Source organism: Phalacrocorax aristotelis, chromosome 1, assembly GCF_949628215.1.
Source record: "Phalacrocorax aristotelis chromosome 1, bGulAri2.1, whole genome shotgun sequence".
In the NCBI taxonomy this organism is placed as follows: domain Eukaryota; kingdom Metazoa; phylum Chordata; class Aves; order Suliformes; family Phalacrocoracidae; genus Phalacrocorax; species Phalacrocorax aristotelis.
In genome coordinates this window covers 119,635,067-119,641,838 of record NC_134276.1, presented here as the reverse complement: position 1 = coordinate 119,641,838, position 6,772 = coordinate 119,635,067, and positions in this window count along the sequence as shown.

Sequence of the window (6,772 nt, the reverse complement as noted above, 5' to 3'; positions counted from 1 at the left end):
AGAGAGAGATGTGCCAGTCTCTCCCTTCAGAAGTGTCTAAGCCCCGTGTGATATTGTGGGTTTTTGGAAAAGCTTTTTTGTTTCTTTAGTACCAGACTGTTGTAATACAGCATTAGTTTCTAAAACTGCCAGTACGTATCTGGATTTCCTTGTGAAACTAATCCTGCATCCCGTGCCATACAGTCCTCCTTTACTGGAAAACTGTATTACACAGGAATGGATCAAAGACGCTCAAGTCTTTGAATGGATAAAATATGACACCTCTCCCCATCTGCCCCCAGTCAACAAAAAACAGCAACAGAACATAAATAAGTTCCAACTATTTAGCTCATAACTCACAAATGGTTTTTTACAAATTCACTAAATGTTGCAAGCTAGTAAGGTACACCTGGCATGAAAGGTAGTGCTGGCAATATTTTTACTGCCCCTTTGCAAAAATACATGGTTTCAAAGCAAAATAGAAATAGGCAATGTTTTTGCTCTAGTCAAATTTCCAACAAAGAAGTTTCTGTGGCCAATTCTTGACAAGGCCCTGTCGAGTGGCGTTCAGCCCTGGAGCTGTGGTTAGCTCCTGACAGTGAGTGATCCATCCATCAGTGCCAGCCTTTCTGCATGGTCCCTGCTGGTGGGACTTCTCACGTATTCTGTTGACCGACTGCTGAGCTTCCTCCTCCCTGACTGACCCACAGGCTAATCAAGCCTGGTCATTCCTGTCTCTTAAATGGAGTGCTATTCTATAAATTAGTTTCAAATTAAATGTAACTACCTGTTCTTGGTCTGGATTACCAATTTTAAAGTGCAAGATACAATGACCTAGCATCCATATTGTTCTCCCTCTTTTTTACCTTCAAATGTACTTTGCCCATCATAATTTTGATTAATAAAAATTAGATCACAAAACATTTCTTATTGCCTGCTCTTTTAGTTCTTTTGCATTCTTTTCAGGCTTAGAAAGAAAATTTCTCCTGTATCATTGTAGCTGATCAGCTGTTTTTCTTATTAAGCAGCATTTGCTACTCCTTGTTGGGTTGGGGATTTTTTTGGTTTTGGCTTTTTTCCAGTTTTTTTTGCAAACACAGTTCAGTTATCTTTCCAGCAGGATCTGGAAAGAAACCCCTTAAGAAAATGAGTGTATGTTGGAGAGTGGCAACAGCAATTTTGGGCAAAAGGAATTTCATATTTAAAGAGCGTGACGGCCATTTCCCAAGTGCATTGCTCCGATACAAAAAGTAAATGTTATGTTTTCTTTTCACAAAAGCTGACATACATAGGCAACCTCTATCATAAGGTTTCACCTCTTGATTCAAAAGGAAAGCTCAGTGAGCATAAAGAATGCACGTACTGCAACAAGAGAAGCTTAAAGGTCAGCACAAAGATGAATGCAATAATAACTGTACTATTCTCACCTATGCATAAACTGGCTTCTGCACAATTTAAGGTAAAAATCTAATCTCACGGTGTTATGCAACAGCAGGGTGGTCTCCTGCTGGCCCTGGAGGGAAGTCTGCTGGCAAAAGCAATGAACAAGCATTGACTCCAAGATGCCATGTCAGGGGAAAGATTTGCCAGATTTGGGTCTGAATTGTTCACCTGCCAAAGCTGCATAAATCTGCAGACAGTTTGAAAATTGGAGCATATGGAGACAGGGAGTGCATTCTATGGTGCCAGCTAATGAAAATATGCAGTGTGAAATGAGCTAACGTGGATGTCCCATATACTGGAGAGATTTATATTCTTCCCTTGGGGAGTTTAATCATTCTAACAAATTGCAAGTTTAATTTGTAGCAATGACCTTGGGAAAGATTATTTGCTCCACTCTTCTAATAAAGCTAATCTAGATACTATGGGGGTGTGGGTTAGGATTCCTTAACTTTTAAATCTGTAATTTATGGATTCCTCAATTCTGTGAGATATTTCAAAGCCATTCACAAAAGGGATATAGCAAATCAGGCAGATATGGTTTTTGGACAGAAAGTTTAAATCCACTATTCTGGTTTCATACCTCCACCAGAAAACTTTTAGGAGTCTGAAAATCAAAAGCCTTGGTCATTACTGACCAAGGTCATAAGGTGGGGTAGGCAACAGCTCCATTTCAGCTGGTTTTAGATGTCCTGTAGTGCACAGTAATGTCAAGAAAGTCACCCATTCTAGTCCATATCAAGATGCAGCATTTGTGGGCCCTGCTTACAAGAGGGATACTACTGAGTTCGTAAGAGCTGGTAGGGGAGGTTTGTACAGTTGCACTAAAAATGATTAGGCATTGAAAAATGATTAGGGAGGACTGACTAGAGCCTTTGCAGATGGGCTGTCATTGTGTAAGGCACTCCTAAACTATAGAATATCGTTTGATAATTAGAATATCATAATAAAAACATATAAATGGTCAGACCTTTTCCCTAATCTTGCTGAACTGAGTGTTCTCTCTTTTGAATGGATCAGGCAATTTTGTAAACTACCTCTGTGTTACAGCAGACTGAAATGGCTTCAGAAAAGTATGTGATACCCAGTAAGATACAATTTTCCATTGTATCCTGATCACTGCTGGGGAAGTAGGAGAACAGGCTGTGGCTTTCTGACCCTTATGCCAATTCTTTGACCAGTTGCCTTATTGATTAGAGCAGCCCCAAAATGCTAAGTGGTAGCAGCTGCCAGTTGTCCTGAAGAGGCCATTTGTCAAAGGGCAGTTGGCTGAGTGAACTTGGGTTGTGGCTGTAGCCTTGCCAGGTTATGACAAACTGGGACTGAAGCAGAGATCTCAAGCTAGTTTTCAAGCTGCACCTGCTCTCCTATGGGGTCAGTGCCCCGAAACTCCCTTCCTAGGGAGGGTCTGTATAGAACTAACATCTGGTGCTGCAGCAAAAGCACTCTAAGTTTGTGGTGTTGGGATATGCAAGGGTCCCCAAGAACAGAAACACTAATTATGCAGCACTAAATGGGGAGTCACTGGCTTTTTATTTTTCAAGGTTGGTTTTTTTTCCCCCTCTGCCATTAGAGTGAGATTTAAGATGTCTAGACATATTGCTTCATAAGTAATAATATTTAGCTTTTTTTGCTGGCAGAAATCCAAGTGCTCCACAGCCATGCCATCATTATTATTTTGTGATTGCATTGATAATAACTGTGCTGAATTCTACATGTAGGGAAATTGAAGTTTGGGAGGGAAGCAAGGTGTTCAGAAAAGCTTAACGGGCATTAGCAAACTAGCATGTAGCCTCTAGCTCCTCAGTTCAGATGGATGCTTCATTCACTAACTCACATCTCCCCTTTGCCCTCCATGCACCCTTTGCAGACATTTTTGTACAAGCTGCCAATCCTTTATGGCAGTTATCATGCAAATTATTTACTTGGCATTGTATGTTTCTCCTGGTATCTGCTTGCACAAGGAGAGCAAAAGTCTGATCCTGTTTTGACCTTTCAGTAAATTAACTTACCTGTGTATGTGTTTGCCTTCCCTGAGACACGTACCTGCTTACCTTTTCAATTACCTTCTTCGCTATTCAGATTATTTTTCCTAAAATGTGTAATTCAAGTGTCTTGCAGAATCCTCCCTTGGGTCCACACTACTTTGTGAACAGACATCCTTCTGAAGACAGGTTAGCTCTGGGCAAATCATGTCCCAGCAGCTCTAGAGGTAGGATTACCTATTTGAACATGAAATATTTTTAGTCTGATCTGCGTCATCCTCAGGGAAATGGTAAAAATGCCTTTACTAGCAATTAACTGGTAAACAGGTGTCTCTAACTTCATTGCTGTGACTTATCTTCCTTAATGAAAGGAAGAGGAGAAGCAAGGAGAAGGAAGATAAAATATGCGTAAAGAAAAAAAAAAAGGAGAGGGAGGAAGTCCTTTTTCTTCAGTATGTGAGGCATGCTGTGTTTTATCTCTTTGTTTATGCTGCACTGCTGTCATCTGGAAGTTTATATTTTGAAAGAAGAAAATACTGCCTTTATGAAGTAGAAAAGTGATTTCCCCCCCCCCATTTTTTGTTTGTATTTGTAGACCTGTGTAGAGTATCTCAGGTCAAATTCTTTTTCCAAGTTTATTTTTGATTTGTCCCATTTTCCTAATGTATTTTGACTACAAAGAAATAACTTATGGCAATTATAAGGTAAATGCTACTTGTCCTTGCAGGAAGAATCACCAGTACCAGTGAGATGATGACACAGGCAGGTAGTCCTATTGGATTGTACTGTCAAAGGACTCAGCAAATGTGGACTTAGTGCTTACGCTGAAACAGACTTCTCTGTGACCTTGAGTAGGTCATTTAGTTTCTCTGTGTTTCAGAACCCCACTTGTCAAACAGCAATAATAGTGTTTTTCTCTTTGCAAGGCTGTTGTGAGGATAAACGCAATTAAATAATGCAGGATGCCTGGATGATATCGAAGCGATGCCACTAAAGAAAGTAAACTAAATTAAACTCAGGATTAATTCTTCTCACAGTTATATGTGTTGAAATTGAGAGTTGCTTTGTTGAATTTATTAAGATTAATACTGCATGGCAGAAAATCAACCCAAACTTGTGTGCCCCAAGCTCAGGTAGAAGTAAACTGCCTTGTTTACCCCTCCTCTATTTAATTACAGATATGATGCTGTAAGTCTTGTTCCTCCAGGAGCAGGGATGAATTTACACTGTGCAGTGGAGGAAAACCAGCCTGGGCAGAGTCAGCTGCAGGGTTCTTAGGCTGCAGCGCACAATGTCAGCAATTCCCTGCGTATGTCCCAGCAGACTACTGTTACGAGTGTACACAGAGCTCACCAGTCCCACTGCTCGCTGAGTGCTTTTACTTTTTCCTGTTCTTTCCCCCTGCAGTAAGCTACAGTAGCCAGCTAACGGGAAGCTACTACTTGCCACAGTTTGGTGGGACTTGACCATTGCTGGCTGACAGACCATTGGTATTGACAGAATAATTTACTGCTCTTGAGGAAAAGAATTTTGTAGTGATGATTTATTCCTACTACAGAATGTTTATTTGCATAGTGTAGAAAAATAACAAGATTTATTTGTCGAGTTCGAATCCCTCAGGTATAGTATAAATAAAATTACAAGAACATATAAATATATTTATACTGTGCTATCAGGATTTTGGCACCACAAATCTTATTTCCTTGACTGTGAAAATAAATGTTTGGGAAGAGAAATAAATCATTAATTCCTACTCTTGACTCAAGAGTAGGATATATGTAGGCTGTTGGCCTAAAAGACAATTGATCCACTGTCCTTTGACATCCTAGTGCAATGGGATATCTCAAATGATATCTTCAGACTGTTCCAGTCCCTGCAGAAGCATGGAGATAATGTTTTTGACAGTTTACAGTTATAGGTAGCAAGATACTTCTAAAACAATACTTTGTGTTCAATTAATTCTGCATGGTTTTCCAAACTGAGGCTCAAAAATTGTGGAGCTCTGTTAAAATGTGTGTGGAGTTTTTTGTTGTTTTGTATTTTTAATTGTCCAGAAAGTAAAGCAGATGTGTGTAGCATATTTCAGCATTGTCAGATGAATTCTGGGAAAGCTTCTGGAAGGTGATGTCTGAAATGAATAGCTGTTGCAATACTAGCATTTGGGAAAAATTTCAGCTGCTAACACATAGACCAAAACCAGGAGTCGAAGGGAATTCTTTCTGTGTGTGTGCTGTACGTAGCCTGTGTTGGTTTCTTTTCTTCTTTGCTCTGTAGGTAAGGCTTTGATGCTAAAGGGACATTGAAGGGTCTGATGTCCTTGCACAGCATTGATTCTGTCAGCCACAACCTAAGGTTGTCTAATTAGTTCTGATAACACAAAAGTTAATATGACACTGGTGTTACAGTGAATTGATTCATATTTTGGGGCAGACTGTGTCTTTGGGAAAGCCGGGACTCACCTTGGTCAAAGTCATCTCTTGTCTTTGTGCATCTTCCTCCTTCAACATGAAACCTGTTTTATCTGTGGAGATTGCAGATTGCTTGAGACAGGGACTTGCTTTCCGAAGTTTATGCAGATTACCAGGTGTGGCTCTGATCTTGCTTGGGGGTCTATCACCATAAGCAGAATACACAGCCAGCACATTGGTAGGTTTATAAATTTTAAGTTTCCCAAAACTAGCTGGTCTGACTTTCTGTGTACCTTAGCACCTGAAGTCACTGAAGTCTTGTGGCCTGCTCTGAGCCTAGGAACTGTGGCTAAATTAGGTGATCTTGAAAAGAAAACCAAAAAAACCAACAAAAAAGAACAGAAGCCCCTCCAAACCTGAAAAAACCTGATATTGATTCAAAGATTTGCAGTTAAAGAGAAGCTGCTTTAAACAGTAATTTGTTGTGATTGATGTGCTTGTGGCTTGTGATTTGAGCCTTATTTCTCATCTACATGTATCTGGTTTGAACTCAAAGCCTGGGACATTGTTCATCCTTTTGTCTTTTAGGCTGAAGAGGACTGTGCTATTAGATTAGGTAATAGTAACATGAAAGTTACCATAATCATCTCTGCTTCTAACTTCCTCTTTGAAAAGCAAAATAAATATATTTAACCCATCCTCATCTTTTTAATGTGTGTTTCTTTCATGTATCTCTAGACCTCCTCCGGTTTTTCATCATCAACCTTGAAGGCTTGATGCCAATGGCCCTACTATTTAATCCCAACTCTTTCAGAATGCTTGTATATATAGGTTTACATAGGACATAGTGCATGAGAACCACCAAGTATAAAATGCAACTGTGGGTAATAGTTTAGCATATATGTGTAACTGTAAGAGACAGCATAGGTTAATTTAGCTTTAGGTAGGCTGAGCAGTTAT